This window comes from Manis javanica, chromosome 4 (genome assembly GCF_040802235.1).
Source record: "Manis javanica isolate MJ-LG chromosome 4, MJ_LKY, whole genome shotgun sequence".
NCBI lineage: Eukaryota > Metazoa > Chordata > Mammalia > Pholidota > Manidae > Manis > Manis javanica.
This window is the reverse complement of record NC_133159.1, coordinates 36648712-36665895: the sequence shown is the minus strand read 5'-3', so window position 1 is coordinate 36665895 and position 17184 is coordinate 36648712. Positions and strand designations below refer to the sequence as shown.

Sequence of the window (17184 nt, the reverse complement as noted above, 5' to 3'; positions counted from 1 at the left end):
TGTGACCAATCCAAACAGAACAATCTTTGTATAATAGGGGTACCAGAAGGAGACGAGAGAGACAAAGGGATAGAAAGTCTCTTTGAGGAAATAATTGTTGAAAACTTACCCAATCTGGGGAAGGAAACAGACACTCACGTCATGGAAGCACAGGGAGCCCCTAACAAAAGGAATCCTAGGAAGACAACACCAAGACATATAATAATTAAAACGGCAAAGATCAAGGAAAAGGAGAGAGTGTTGAAAGCAGCCAGAGACAGAAAAAAGTTGCTTATAAAGGAGATCCCATCAGGCTATTAGCAGACTTCTCAGTAGAATATTTACAGGCCAGAAGACAGTGCCATGATATATCTAATGTAATCAAAAAGGACGTCTAACCAAGAATCCTCTATCTAGAAAGATTATCATTGAAATTTGAAGCAGGGATTAAACAATTTTCAGATAAACAAACACTGAAGGAATTCACTACCAATAATCCATCCCTACAGGATATGTTAAAGGGACTGGACTGCTGTAGAAGTAAAGGTTCCAAAAGCTAAATAGCTCTCACCAATGAAAATAAACCCACAATAAAGGTAGTAGACCAATTAATTACCAGTAAGTATGAAATTAAAACAAAAGAAGCAAAATCAACTACTCACAAAATCAGAAAAGGGATACACAAAAAGTGCAGATTATGACATCTAATACATAAAGTGTGGAGGAGGAAGAAGAATAAGAAAGAAAAAAAGTACCTTTAGATTGTGTTTGAAGTAGAGTAATCAGCTATTTAAAATACTGTTATATAGTAAGGAAGCTATTCTTCAACCTTTGGTAACCACAAAATTAAAGCCAACAATAGATCTTAAAAAAAAGAAAGAAAAATCCAATCTCTACACTGAAGAAATTCATCAAATAACAAGAATATAACAGAAGAAAAAAGGAACACAGAGGAGCTATATAAAAACAACCAGAAAATAATTAATAAAATGACAATAAGTACATATCTATCAATAATCACCTTAAGTGTAAATGGACTGAATGTACCAATCGAAAGACACAGAGTGGCAGAACGGATAAAGAAACAAGACCCATCTATATGATGCTTACAGGAGACTCATTTCAGACCCAAAGACATACAGACTAAAAGTGAAGGTATGGAAAAAGACATTTCATGCAAATATGGAAAAAAAGCAGGAATAGCAGTACTTTTATCAGACAAAATAGATTTCAAAACAAAGAACAACAAGAGACAAAGAAGGACATTACATAATGATAAAGGGGTCAGTCAAACAAAAAGATATAACCATTATAAATACCTATGCACCCAACATAGGAGCACCTAAATATGTCAAACAAATACTAACAGAATTGAAGGGAGATACAGACTACAACACATTCATTTTAGGAGATTTTATCACACTACTTAAATCAATAGATCAACAAGGCAGAAAATAAGTAAGGAAACAGAGGCACTGAACAATACATGAGATCAGATGGACTTAACAGTTATCTACAGAGCATTCCACCCAAAAGCAGCAGGATACACATTCTTCTCAAGTGTACATGGAATGTTTTCCAGAATAGATCACCTACTAGGCCACAAAAAGGGCCTCAATAAATTCAAAAACATTGAAATTGTATCAAGCAGCCTCTCACACAACAATAGTATGAAACTAGAAATAAATCACACAAAGAAAACAAAAAAGCCTACAAATACATGGAGGCTAAACAACATGCTAAATAATCAGTGAATCAAGGATCAAATTAAAACAGAATTAAAGCAATAAAAATTAAAGCAACACATGGAAAGCAACACATGGACACAAATGAAAACAATAACACAACAGCCCAAAACCTGTGGGATGCAGTGAAGGCACTTCTAAGAGGAAAGTAAACAGTATATTGCTTACCTCAAAAAACAAGAACAATCGCAAATAGTCTAAAATCACAATTAAAGAAACTAAAAAAGAACAAGTAAAGCCCAAAGTTGGTACAAGGAGGGACATAATAAAGAGCAGAGCAGAAATAAATAAAATTGAGAAGAATAAAACAATAGAAAAATCAATGAAACTAGCAGTTGGTTCTTTGAGAAAATAAACAAAATAGATAAAATCCTAGCCAGACTACTCAAGAAAGAAGAAAAAGGCATACACACCAAAATAAAATCAGAAACGAAGGGAAATAATCACAACAGACACCACAGAAATACAAAGAATTATTAGAAAATACTATGAAAAATTATATGCCAATAAATTGGACAACCTAGAAGAAATGGGCAACTTTCTAGAAAAACACAACCTTCCAAGACTGACCCAGGAAGAAACAGAAAAACAGAAGAGACCAATTACCAGCAATGAAATCGAATTGGTAATCAAAATCTATCTAAAAACAAAACTCTAGGTCTAGATGGCTTCATAGATAAATTCTACCAAACATTTAAAGAAGAGGTAATACCGACCCTTCCTAATGTATTCCAAAAATATAAGAGGGGTACTTCCAAAGTCATTCTATGAGGCCAGCAATCACTCTAATACCAAAACCAGACAAAGACACCACAAAAAAGAAAATTATAGACCAATAGATCTGATGAACATAGATGCAAAAATCCTCAACAAAATATCAGAAAACTGAATTCAAAAATATATCAAAAAGATCATCCATCGTGACTAAGTGGGATTTATTCCAGGGATACAAGAATAGTACAGTATTCATAAATCAATCAATATCATACATCTCATTAACAAAAAGGATAAAAAATTATATGGTCATCTCAATAAATGTTGAAAAAGCATCTGACAAAATTCAACATACACTCATGATAAAAACTTGCAACAAAATGGGTATCGAGGGTATGTACCTCAATACAATAAAGTCCATATATGACAAACCCACAGCCAACATCACACTTAATAGCAAAGCGTTTTCCTATAAGATCGAGAACAAGACAAGGATGACCACTCTCCCCACTTTTATTCAACATAGTACTATAGGTCCTAGCCACAGCAATCAGACAACACAAAGAGATAAAAGGCATTCAAATTGCACAGAAATCTCTTGTATTCCTATATACTAACAATGAACTACAGTATGGGAAAATCTATTCATAAATTGGTAAGGAAGAAATTAAACTGTCACTGTTTGCAGATGACATGATATTATACATAGAAAACCCTAAAGATTCCACCAAAAAATTATTAGAACTAGTAACTGAATTTAGCAAAGTTGTAGGATACAAAAGTAATACACAGAAATCTGTTGCATTCTATATACTAACAATGAACTAGCAGAAAGGGAAATTATGAAAACAACTCCATTTACGATTGCATCAAAAAGAATAAAATACCTAGGAATAAACCTAACCAAGGAAGTGAAACACCTGTACTCCAAAACCTGTAAGACACCATGAGAGAAATTAAAGAAGACACCAATAAATGGAAATATATCCTGTGCTCATGAATAGGAAGAATTAATATAGTCAAAATGGCCATCCTGTCCAAAGAAATTTACAGATTCAATGTAATCCCCAACAAAATACCAACATCATTCTTCAATGAACTAGAACAAATAGTTCTAAAATTCATATGGAACCACAAAAAACCTGAATAGCCAAAGCAATCCTGAAAAAGAAGAACAAAGCTGAGGAGATTATGCTCCCTAACTTCAAGCTCTACTACAAAGCCACAGTAATCAAAACAATTTGGTACTGGCACAAGAACAGACCCATAGATCAATGGACTAGAATAGAGACCCCAGCTATTAACCCACACATATATGGTCAATTAATATATGATAAAGAAGACATGAACATACAATGGGGAAAAGGCAGCCTCTTCAACAACTGGTGTTGGGAAAACTGGACAGCTACATGTAAGAGAATGAAACTGGATATTGTCTAACTCTGTACACAAAAGTAAACTCAAAAGGGATCAAAGACCTGAATGTAACTCATGAAACTGTAAAACTTTTAGAAGAAAAGACAGGCAAAAATCTCTTGAATATAAGCATGAACAATTTTTTCCTGAAAACATCTCCTTGGGCAAGGGAAACAAAAGCAAAAATGAACAAATGGGACTACATCAAACTAAAAAGCTTCTGTACAGCAAAGGACACCATCATTAGAACAAAAAGGCTTCCTGCAGTATGGGAGAATCTATTCATAAATGACATATCTGAGAATGGGTTAACATCCAAAATATATTAAGAGCTCACACACCTTAACACCCAAAAAGCAAATACCTGAGTAAAAAAAATGGGTGGAGGATCTGAACAGACACTTCTCCAAAGAAGAAATTCAGATGACCAACAGGCACATGAAAAGATGCTCCACATTGCTAATTATCAGGAAAATGCCAATTAAAACCACAATGAGATATTACCTCACACCAGTTAGGATGGCCAACATCTAAAAGACAAGGTACAGCAAATGTTGGTGAGGATGTGGAGAAAAGGGAACCCTCCTACACTGTTGGTGGAAATGTAAATTAGTTCAACTGATAAGGAAAATATTCAACACAGCCATCAAGGTCAGCAAACTGCTTTTTCCTCCAGTTGGCAAAGCACCCCCAGCTCCCTCCTCCAGGCTCCTCTTGTGCCCTGCGCATGCCGAAATGTCACATATCAAAATAATATAAATTGCTCCCCTTGCTTGTGCTCAGGGCTCAGACCTTGGGAAATTACTCCCCTCTGAGCCCGCCAGTGTGAAATAAAACCTCAACACTCTAAGACCTCTGAGTGCCGCTTGATTCTTCCGTCAGTGATCCAGTCCAGGTTTTCCAGTATTTTCCATAACATTTGGTTCCCTGACGGTTCTGACCCATTGTTGCCACTGGTTTGGGGCAATGGCGGGGCGGTGATGGAACAGGAGATCTTAATGGAGAAGGCGTGCTCTGCCTGATCTCTCGGCAGTCTCCCACCCAGTGGCCCTGGGCAAGCCCTGCTCCGCTGTTCCCGCCAGACTCAAGGAGGCTTGGCAAGTGAGGACCTGGTTTCAACGTCGAATCCGGTAAGGCTCGGGGGCCCCTGACCCAGTCAGTCCCACCTGTTGGGGTTGAAGGGCAGCCCAATCACCTCCTGGAGACTTCTTAGAAGTCTCACAGGTAGACTTTCCCAGGGGGGGAATGTTTAAACACTGGTCTGAGTGTGTGTGAGTGAGTGTGCAGGGGGGCTGAAGTCATTTTGTCTGCACTGAATCTGTGATTCCATGGCCTGTGCTACGGAATCTGAGTGGGCCCTCATCCGCGAATGGTCGGCCCTACAACATAATGGTGATTCTGCTTTGGCTGACCTGGCCTGGAACTTATACAGGTGCATCTTAGTCAAGGCTAACCAAAGTCTCCGAGAGGAGCGCGAACAGACAGCATCTGACTGGTCTTCTCTTTAGAGGAGGCACCCCTCCCTCATCCATTGTTGCGGCACCATACATGGACATGTCATGGGGTCAGGGCACAGTAAACCCACAATCCTTGACACTATGATCAAGATTTTCAAGAAGGGATTTTCAGAAAACTACAGAGTAAAATTAACTCCTGGCAGGTTAAAAACCCTGTGTGAATCTGTATTGCCCACCTTTAGTGTAGTGTGGCCTCCAGAAGGAACCCTAGATGTCCCAACAATCTGCTGCGTCTGGTGGGTCATCCCTAGAGATCCAGGTCATCCTAATCAGTTCCCATACTTCAACTCCTGGTTACAAGTTGCCCAGACTCTTCCCCCTTGGGTGTGATTCACTTGCAACAGGCAGGGACAGGGTAGGGTCTTAGTCCCCTCAACAAAGAAGCCTGCAAAGAATCAACAGAAGCCTGAGCCTCCACAAATTCTTGCTGGTGACCCAAAGGAAGAGTGAATATTGCCTCTACCTTATGCGCCCCCAAGGTCAGCAGCAGCAAGCCCCCCAGTCCCAGACAGACACCCTGCCACCATCAGCCTCCCCGCCAACTCCAGAACCAATGGACCCACTCTCCCCTGGACCAGCAGCCAGACTGTGCCCTTGGCCGGAAGCAGGCACCCTTCAGATGCCAGTGCAAGAGACATGGGAGCCTGAAAGGTGTAATAAAGATGAGACCATCCAGCGGGTCCGGTCCATGTTTTACTATCAACCCTTCTCCATAACTAACCTCCTCAATTAAAAACACAACACCCTGTTAGAAAAGCCACAAGCCCTAGATGATCTCATGAAATTCCTCTTCAAACTCACTGGCTGACCTGGAAAAACTGCCAACAGCTTCTCTACACCCTGTTCACAATGGAAGAGAGGAGGCAGCTGGGGTCCTTGAGTGGGGTACATAGGCTGAAATCGCTGTCCCTGAGGAACGTCCGAGTGGGACTTTACCACCCCTGAGGGACAGCACCAGATCTGCCGATATCAGGATGCCCTCCTCCAGGGGATCAAAGCCAGGTCCAAAAAGCCTATGAACATGACCAAAGTATCTTCAGTCACTCAACAACCAGGAGAGTCTCCTGAGGATTATTATGAAAGACTGTATGAAGCTAATGGCATCTACACCCCCTTCAATCCTGAGTCACCAGGGAGTCAACAAATGGTCAATACCTCATTCATAGCTCAAGCTGCCCCAGACATCAGACAAAAGCTCCAAAACCTTGAAGGCTTTGCCAGGATAAATATCATGCAACTGATTAAAATTGTCAACAAAGTATATCTAAACAGAGAAGTTCAGGATAACAGAGAAGCTGAAAGAAAAATGAAAAAAAAAAAAAAAAGGTCAGCTTCCTGGCAGCTACCCTAAAAGAGAGATGACCAAAAGGCAGAGAAAAGCCGGCCACCAGGAGGGAGAAAGCCTAGGACGCCCCAGGCCAGGGACCAGTGTGCTTACTGTGAAGAGAAGAGGCATTGGAAGAACAAATGCCCCAACTGAGGCAAAGCCCCAAAGCCCGGTCACTGCCTGGAGAAGCAACACAGGGAAAGGCTCATTAGTCTGGCAGCAACAGACTCAGATCGACAAAGACCAGGCTCTCTCATGCTTGACCACCATGAGCCCACGGTCAAAATGAAAGTGGGGGAACAAAAAAAGACTTTTATGGCTGACACAGGGACAGAATACTCTGTGGCCACCCTCCCTGTAAGTCCCTTCAGTAAAAAGACTGCAACTATTCTCAGAGCTACTGGGACATAAGCAGTCCAGCAACACTTCTGCCAAGCCCAACATAAGTTTCTCTACCTGCCTGAGTGCCCCATTCCCCTCTTCAGCCAAGATATACTCTCAAAGCTCGGAGCCCAAATAACTTTTGAACCAACTGGACACACCAGCCTCAAACTAAACCCAGGCCAAGAAGAGCCAGGGTCCCTTGTAGTGGCAATAACCACACCCAGGGAAGAGGAGTGGAGGTTATTCTGTGCCCAGACCCTCTCAAGTAGCCCACCTGAATTCAGAGCTGACTTCCCCTCAGTATGGCTGAAGCAACCCACCTGGACTTGCTCATAACCGAGCCCCTGTCTGTTGGGAGCTGGTCCGAACCACCAGCCTGATGACACAGTCCGGGCAGTTGGATGGAAAGGACTGCACAGTGGCCTTCCCAGAGGAGCAACCCCGATATCCTCCTCAAAATATCTCTCCTAATAAATTTGCTTATTTTGGTTTCAATTCAAGCTGCCCCTTCAGGGAAGAGGCCATATCCAATTCTCCCTGAAAATTTTAGGTACTGGCCTTAAAGGAAATTGGAAAAAACCACTACTGCCCTGTGACTACCCCCGATGATGGGAAAGTGAGACCCCATGAGTACTGGACCCAAGTTTATGGGAAAAAAGATATGGAAAATTTACCTGGGTCGAGGTTCCTTCCCCCACCCCTACGTGGCTTCCAAATGACATATTCAATTATTAATGGCAACAGGTGGGTACAGAGAACAAATGATACTCTTTGGCTAGCCTGCCAAAGAACAACCTGGAAAATTCTAAAACAAATGAGAACAGGGCATTACCTAACTCCAGATCAGAAAAATCTCCATTGTAAGTCTTACTGAAAATGGGTCCAAGGCACAGTTCATAAAATTTGTTCCTGCCTGCCAAGAGGTCATCGTGTCCTTTTAGAGAGAGTCTCTTTCTTTCCTACCGGAGATGAAGAATGGGAGTATAACTATGAAAGAATGAGGGCCCTACATAAAAATAATAAAATAGTGAACTTTAGATAGTCATCTGTAAAGAAACCAAGAGTCTGGCACCTACCTAACCTTTGAAGATTTTCTGGCCGCAATAACTAAGTACAAAGCTTACTTAGAAACAAGTTAACTGCTAAGACCTGCCAGATGATTTAATCTCATTCTCCAAACTCATGTAACCATGCTATGTGTCAATTAAATGATTAATATCTGTACTTTATGTAATCAAAGAGTATATAATCAAGCTGCAACTTTTCATTAAAGGCCAGGCTCAGCCTTTTCTAGTGTCTGTGTCTTCACTCATTCATTCAGTTGCAGACGCCATTCATCCTTCAGGGACTCCTGGACTCGCTGGAGCTGGACTCCGGTACCTGCATTGTAGAATTAACTCCAGGGGCCCAGCCACAAAGACAGCAGCAGTACCTCCTCTCACAAGAGGTGAAAGCAGGCATCCAGGAACACCTGATCAGACTCAAAGAGGCAGGTATTCTAACCAAGTGTCAGTTGCCCTGGAACACCCCACTTCTACCATTCAAAAAGCCAGGAGGAAGACACCAGCCTGTTCAAAACCTGCAAGCCATTAACAGAGTGACTGTTCATTTACACCCTGTGGTCCCAAATCTATATACCCTCCTCAGCCAGATCCCGAAGTCTGTCAAATGGTTCACTTGCCTAGACTTAAAAGATGCCTTTTTCTGCCTCCAGCTGGCCTCCCACAGCCAGCTCTTGTTTGCCTTCGAATGGAGTGAACCGGATACACGGCGGCAGATGCAGTCAACATGGATGCGGCTTCCACAAGAGTTCAAGAACTCACCCACTCTATTTGGAGAGGCACTGAAGCCAGCTTTCCGAGGGAAGCCATGTGTTGCACCCTCCTGCAGTATGTAGATGACCTCCTCCTTGCCAGTGACACCCAGGAAAATTGTGCAAAAGGCACAAAAGCCCTCCTGCAAATCCTGTCAGACTCAGGATAAAAAAAGGCACAAATCTGCCAGCAGCAAGTCCAGTACTTGGGCTTTCTCCTCACCCAGGAAGAAAGGGCACTAGGGCCAGAGAAGAAAAAGTCATTATCTCCTTACCTCAGCCCCAGACGAGAGTTCCTGGGGGCCACCGGTTTCTGCAAAACCTGGATTCCCGGATTCTCGGCAATGGCAAAACCCCTCTACAGCCTCCTAGGGGTGGGGCCATACTGAGAACCCCCTGTCTAGACAGAAGAAGCAAGAGCTACCTTCCTATAAAGGCTGCTTCAGAACAGGCACCCGCCCTAGGCCTGCCAGATACAAAAAAAAAGCCCTTCACTCTCTTCCTACATAAAAAAAAAGTAGCTCTCGAAGTTCTCACATAAACTGTTAGGCCCTGGCAGCAGCCAGTTGTATATCTGTCAGAAGAAAAAAAAAAAAAACTAAATCCCATTTGAGGCAGGATAGCCACCCTGCCTCAGGACACTGGCAGCCACAGTTCTATTCATTAAAAAGGAGATAAACTTACTCTGGGACAAAAAAATAAACGTCAAGGTCCCGCATATTATTGTGTCCCTCTTAAACACACAGGGACACTGATTTCTCTCCAACTCTCAGCTGGCACAATACTAAAACTCCTCAAGGCTGTCTGACTCCCAGAAAAAGTAGCAATTCCGCATTGCAAAGAACACCAAAAAGAAAACAGCCCTACAACACAGGGGAACCAGCTGGCAGATAAGGCAGCTAAAACAGCAGCCAATAAAAACAGATAAAGCTCCTTCCCTCACCATGGTCCTAATGTCCCCAGTGGAGGTTCCTCCACCCAAGTACACTGAAAAAGAGAAAGACTGGGCCATGGCTGAAGGAGCCACACTAACTAAAAAAAAAAAAAAAAAAAATGATGGATGCTGCCTGACAGACACATCTTTGTCCCAACTGCAACTGGAAGGCATCTAGTCAGCAAATACCATTAGCTCACCCACGTAAGAAAAACTGCACTAGAGGCCCTCCTCAAAAAAGCAATACTAGGTTGGCTGAGCCAAGATGGCGGCATAAGTAGAGCAGCAGAAATCTCCTCCCAAAACCACATATATCTATGAAAATATAACAAAGACAACTCTTCCTAAAATAGAGACCAGAGGACACAGGACAACATCCAGACCACATCCACACCTGCGAGAACCCAGCGCCTGGCGAAGGCAGTAAGATACAAGCCCCGGCCCGGCGGGACCTGAGCGCCCCTCTCCCCAACTAAGGGCGGGAGGAGAGGAGTCAGCAGGGAGGGAGAAGGAGCCCAGGACTCCTAAGCACCCAGCCCCAGCCATCCGGACCAGAGCACAGACACAGTGCATGCGTGGGGTCCTGGATACTAGGGAAACAGGGAGGCAGGACCGGTGAGTGAGTGCGTGAGGCCAACACTGGAGAACAAAGAAACGGGAGGGCCATTTATTTATTTATTTTTCCCCTTTTTTTTTTTTTTTTTAGAGGGCATCTCTCATATTTATTAATCAAATGGTTGTTAACAACAATAAAATTCAGTATAGGGGGGTCAACGCTCAATGTACAATCATTAATCCATCTCAAGCCTAATTCTCGTCAGTCTCCAATCTTCTGAAGCATAACGAACAAGTTCTTACATGGTGAACGAATTCTTACATAGTGAATAAATTCTTACATGGTGAACAGTACAAGGGCATTCATCACAGAAACTTTCGGTTTTGATCATGCAATATGACCTATAAACAATCAGGTCAAATATGAATATTCGTTTGATTTTTGTACTTGATTTATATGTTGATCCCACATTTCTCCTATTATCATTATTATTTTTATTTTTAATAAAATGCTGAAGTGGTAGATAGATGCAAGATAAAGGTAGAAAACATAGTTTAGTGCTGTAAGAAGGCAAATGTAGATGATCAGATGATCAGGTGTGTGCCTATGGACTAAGTATTAATCCAGGCTAGACAAGGGCAGCAAGACATCCATGGATGCAGAAGATTTCTCTCAAAGCAGGGGGGGTGAGGTTCTGAGCCTCACCTCTGTTGATCCCCAAATTCTCACCTGACGGCCCCCCTGCGACTGTGCCTGTCTTAGGTTGTTCCTCCCTTGAGGAATCTTACCCGTCTCTGGCTAACCAGTCATCTTCCGGGGCCATACAGGGAAATGTAAAGTTGGTAAGTGAGAGAGAAGCCATATTGTTTGCAAAGGTTAGCTTTTTACTTCTTTGCAGATTTATGCCCTGTGGCTTCTATGCCCAGCACTTGTCTCGAGGTATCTTTACCACCTGGAGGAATTATGATACTCGGTAAATTCGATATGAGGCACGAATTCTATTTAAGCGTTGTAATTAGGAAGGAAGAAGAAAAGCTACAGATGTAGCATATGAAGGAAACATGGGAGGATTGATTATTTCTCTGACATATCTTTTTGTATAGTACCTTAAGTATGTATAGGTTTTAAACTACTAATTTCAACACACATATTAACATAATAGGAATACGGTGACATAAACAAAGCAAATCTATAATTACCATCCATCTCCAGTGAAGCCAAGAAAACCATTTAGGCACCCTAGGCATTTGTGAAAATTTATCTATGATATGATCGATATTGTCCAACTGTACTTGAACCATCAGACAAATTAAAGCAGCCCATTTCTGGGATCTGTTCACATCCCATATGTTCTTTTAACCATAGATAGTCTATAGTCATGAGGTTTTGGAGTGCTACACCTTGCACCCCTCCCAACTCCTGGTTGAGTTCCAACAGTACAGATCCGGTCAAATTCGTTGTCTCACTGTATGCACATGCCAGCCTAGACATCTCCCTCCTCATTGTTATGGCAAGTCCAGGAAACAGTGGGGTGGACGCAACCACAACCGCAGCATCGTCCGGATCCCTGTGGAGGCTTTTGATGATCATCCCCCGGCACAAGTCCTCCAGAGAGTGCTGATGCCGGAAGTTCCTCCTCATATCGTATCTTAGTTCATTTTCTGGGTATCCAAGCTAGGCCTTGATCTTCTGCGTAGAAACAAACAGACCCTTTGCCCACACTTTGACATGCCCTTTATACCACTGTGCAGAACTCATTGGAGGTCAGCACACAGTAACTGCTTTTTTTTTTTTTTTAATTAAGAGAAAGGAATATTATCAGAAAAGAGTACCTCCATAGCTGATCATCTGACACCCTTTAAGTGATCAACATTAAGGATATTTAAAGCATGCGTTGATCTTTGATTTACCAATAGTTTTATCCTGTCAAGGAGTAATCCCCCTTTTCCTTCTTTCTTTATTTTATTTTTTTTTAAATTTTTAATCTACACTTACATGAAGAATACTATGTTTACTATGCTCTCCCCTATATCAGGTCCCCCCTAACAACCACATTACGGTTACTGTCCATCAGCTTAGCAAAATGTTGTAGAGTCACTACTTGTCCTCTCTGTGTTGTGCAGCCCACCCTCCCCTTTCTCCCTACCCCCCATGCATGCTAATCTTAATACCCCCCTTCTTCTTCCCCCCCCTTATCCCTCCCTGCCCACCCATCCTCCCCAGTTCCTTTCCCTTTGGTACCTGTTAGTCCATTTTTGGGTTCTGTAATTCTGCTGCTGTTTTGTTCCTTCAGTTTTTCCTTTGTTCCTATACTCCTCAGATGAGTGAAACCATTTGGTATTTCTCTTTCTCCGCTTGGCTTATTTCACTGAGCATAATACTCTCCAGCTCCATCCATGTTGCTGCAAATGGTTGGATTTTTCCACTTCTTATGGCTGAGTAGTATTCCATTGTGTATATGTACCACATCTTCTTTATCTATTCATCTACCGATGGACATTTAGGTTGCTTCCAATTCTTGGCTATTGTAAATAGTGCTGTGATAAACATAGGAGTGTATCTGTCTTTCTCAAACTTGATTGCTGCGTTCTTAGGGTAAATTCCTAGGAGTGGAATTCCTGGGTCAAATGGTAGGTCTGTTTTGAGCCTTTTGATGTACCTCCATACTGCTTTCCACAATGGTTGAACTAATTTACATTCCCACCAGCAGTGTAGGAGGGTTCCCCTTTCTCCACAGCCTCGCCAACATTTGTTGTTGTTTGTCTTTTGGATGGCAGCTATCCTTACTGGTGTGAGGTGATACCTCATTGTAGTTTTAATTTGCATTTCTCTGATAATTAGCGATATGGAGCATCTTTTCATTTGTCTCTTGGCCATCTGTATTTCTTTTTTGGAGAACTGTCTGTTCAGTTCCTCTGCCCATTTTTTAATTGGGTTATTTGTTTTTTGTTTGTTGAGGTGTGTGAGCTCTTTATATATTCTGGACGTCAAGCCTTTCTCGGATCTGTCATTTTCAAATATATTCTCCCATACTGTAGGGTTCCTTTTTGTTCTATTGATGGTGTCTTTCGCTGTACAGAAGTTTTTCAGCTTAATGTCGTCCCACTTGCTCATTTTTGCTGTTGTTTTCCTTGCCCGGGGAGATATGTTCAAGAAGAGATCACTCATGTTTATGTCTAAGAGGTTTTTGCCTATGTTTTCTTCCAAGAGATTAATGGTTTCATGACTTACATTCAGGTCTTTGATCCATTTTGAGTTTACCTTTGTATATGGGGTTAGACAATGGTCCAGTTTCATTCTCCTACATGTAGCTGTCCAGTTTTGCCAGCACCATCTGTTGAAGAGACTGTCATGTTGCCATTGTATGTCCATGGTTCCTTTATCAAATATTAATTGACCATATATGTTTGGGTTAATTTCTGGGGTCTCTAATCTGTTCCACTGGTCTGTGGCTCTGTTCTTGTGCCAGTACCAAATTGTCTTGATTACTATGGCTTTGTAGTAGAGCTTGAAGTTGGGGAGTGAGATCCCCCCTACTTTATTCTTCTTTTTCAGGATTGCTTTGGCTATTCGGGGTCTTTGGTGTTTCCATATGAATTTTTGAATTATTTGTTCCAATTCATTGAAGAATGTTGCTGGTAATTTGAGAGGGATTGCATCAAATCTGTATATTGCTTTGGGCAGGATGGCCATTTTGACAATATTAATTCTTCCTAGCCATGAGCATGGGATGAGTTTCCATTTATTAGTGTCCCCTTTAATTTCTCTTAAGAGTGACTTGTAGTTTTCAGAGTATAAGTCTTTCACTTCTTTGGTTAGGTTTATTCCTAGGTATTTTATTCTGTTTGATGCAATGGTGAATGGAATTGTTTTCCTGATTTCTCTTTCTATTGATTCGTTGTTAGTGTATAGGAAAGCTACAGATTTCTGTGTGTTCATTTTGTATCCTGCAACTTTGCTGTATTCCGATACCAGTTCTAGTAGTTTTGGAGTGGAGTCTTTAGGGTTTTTTATGTACAGTATCATATCATCTGCAAATAGTGACAGTTTAACTTCTTCTTTACCAATCTGGATTCCTTGTATTTCTTTGTTTTGTCTGATTGCCGTGGCTAGGACCTCTAGTACTATGTTAAATAACAGTGGGGAGAGTGGGCATCCCTGTCTGGTTCCCGATCTCAGAGGAAATGCTTTCAGCTTCTCGCTGTTCAGTATAATGCTGGCTGTGGGTTTACATATATGGCCTTTATTATGTTGAGGTACTTGCCCTCTATTCCCATTTTGCTGAGAGTTTTTATCATGAATGGATGTTGAATTTTGTCAAATGCTTTTTCAGCATCTATGGAGATGATCATGTGGTTTTTGTCTTTCTTTTTGTTGATGTGGTGGATGATGTTGATGGATTTTCGAACGTTGTACCATCCTTGCATCCCTGGGATGAACCCCACTTGGTCATGGTGTATGATCCTTTTGATATACTGTTGAATTCTGTTTGCTAATATTTTATTGAGTATTTTTGCATCTACATTCATCGGGGATATTGGTCTGTAATTTTCTTTTTTGGTGGGGTCTTTGCCCGGTTTTGTTATTAGGGTGATGTTTGCCTCATAGAATGAGTTTGGGAGTATTCCCTCCTCTTCTATTTGGTGGAACACTTTAAGGAGAATGGGTATTATGTCTTCTCTGTGTGTCTGATAAAATTCCGAGGTAAATCCATCCGGCCCCGGGGCTTTGTTCTTGGGTAGTTTTTTGATTACTGTTTCAATTTCTTTACTTGTAATTGGTTTGTTTAACTTTTGTGTTTCTTCCTTGGTCAGTCTTGGGAGGTTGTATTTTTCTAGGAAGTTGTCCATTTCTTCGAGGTTTTCCAGCTTGTTGGCATATAGGTTTTCATAGTAGTCTTTAATAATTCTTTGTATTTCTGTGGAGTCTGTCGTGATTTTTCCATTCTCATTTCTGTTTATGTTGATTTGTGTTGACTCTCTTTTTCTCTTAATAAGTTGGGCTAGAGGCTTATCTATTTTGTTTATTTTCTCGAAGAACCAGCTCTTGGTTTTGTTGATTTGTGCTATTGTTTTATTCTTCTCAATTTTGTTTATTACTTCTCTGATCTTTATTATGTCCCTCCTTCTGCTGACTTTAGGCCTCCTTTGTTCTTCTCTTTCCAGTTTTAATAATTGTGATGTTAGACTATTCATTTGGGATTGTTCTTCCCTCTTCAAGTGTGCCTAGATTGCTATATACTTTCCTCTTAAGACTGCTTTCGCTGCATCCCACAGAAGTTGAGGCTTAGTGTTGTTGTTGTCATTTGTTTCTATATATTACTTGATCTCTATTTTGATTTGTTCATTGATCCATTGATTTTTTAGTAGCATGTTGTTAAGCCTCCATGCGTTTGTGAGCCTTTTTGTTTTCTTTGTAGAATTTATTTCTACTTTCATACCTTTGTGGTCTGAAAAATTGGTTGGTAGAATTTCAATATTTTGGAATTTACTGAGGCTCTTTTCGTGAGCTAGTATGTGGTCTATTCTGGAGAATGTTCCATGTGCACTTGAGAAGAATGTATATCCTGTTGCTTTTGGATGTAAAGTTCTATAGATGTCTATTAGGTCCATCTGTTCTAGTGTGTTGTTCAGTGCCTGTGTGTCTTTACTTATTTTCTGCCCAGTGGATCTATCCTTTGGGGTGAGTGGTGTGTTGAAGTCTCCTACAGTGAATGCATTGCAGTCTATTTCCCTCTTTAGTTCTGTTAGTATTTGCTTCACATATGCTGGTGCTCCTGTATTGGGTGCATATATATTTAGAATGGTTATATCCTCTTGCTGGACTGAGCCCTTTATCATTATGTAGTAGCCATCTTTATCTCTTGTTACTTTCTTTGTTTTGAAGTCAATTTTGTCTGATATTAGTACTGCAACCCCTGCTTTCTTCTCACTGTTGTTTGCCTGAAATATGTTTTTCCATCCCTTGACTTTTAGTCTATGCTTATCTTTGGGTTTAAGGTGAGTTTCTTGTAAGCAGCATATAGATGGGTCTTGCTTTTTTATCCATTCTATTACTCTATGTCTTTTGATTGGTGCATTAAGTCCATTTACATTTAGGGTGACTATTGAGAGATATGTACTTATTGCCATTGCAGGCTTTAGATTCGTGGTTACCAAAGGTTCAAGGTTAGCTTCTTTAGTATCTTACTGCCTAACTTAGCTCGCTTATTGAGCTGTTATATACACTGTCTGGAGATTCTTTTCTTCTCTCCCTTCTTATTCCTCATCCTCCATTCTTCATATGTCGTGTGTTTTGTTCTATGCTCTTTTTAGGGGTGCTCCCATCTAGAGCAGTCCCTGTAGGATGCCCTGTAGAGGTGGTTTGTGGGAAGCAAATTCCCTCAGCTTTTGCTTGTCTGGGAATTATTTAATCCCGCCATCATATTTAAATGATAGTCGTGCTGGATACAGTATCCTTGGTTCAAGGCCCTTCTGTTTCATTGCATTAAGTATATCATGCCATTCTCTTCTGGCCTGTAGGGTTTCTGTCGAGAAGTCTGATGTTACCCTGATTGGTTTTCCTTTATAGCTGACCTTTTTCTCTCTAGATGCCTTTCAAACTCTTTCCTTGTCCTTGATCCTTGCCATTTTAATTACTATGTGTCTTGCTGTTGTCCTCCTTGGATCCTTTCTGTTGGGGGTTCTGTGTAATTCCATGGTCTGTTCGATTATTTCCTCCCCCAGTTTGGGGAAGTTTTCAGCAATTATTTCTTCAAAGACACTTTCTATCCCTTTTCCTCTTTCTTCTTCTTCTGGTA

The 17184-nt window shown here is 41.2% G+C and overlaps 1 protein-coding gene and 1 long non-coding RNA gene across 2 annotated transcripts in view; one reads left to right on the top strand and one right to left on the bottom strand.

The window, feature by feature from the left end:
• Window positions 1–17184, bottom strand: part of NSUN4 (NOP2/Sun RNA methyltransferase 4) — a 61756-nt gene that overhangs the window by 8997 nt on the left and 35575 nt on the right. The gene's annotated exons all lie outside the window — the stretch shown is intronic.
• LOC118973049 (uncharacterized) overlaps window positions 124–17184 on the top strand; it is a 35691-nt gene continuing 18630 nt past the window's right edge. Inside the window, exon 1 of the long non-coding RNA XR_005062259.2 lies at window positions 124–4984. This is a non-coding gene — a long non-coding RNA (uncharacterized lncRNA). The remainder of the gene's footprint in view (window positions 4985–17184) is intronic.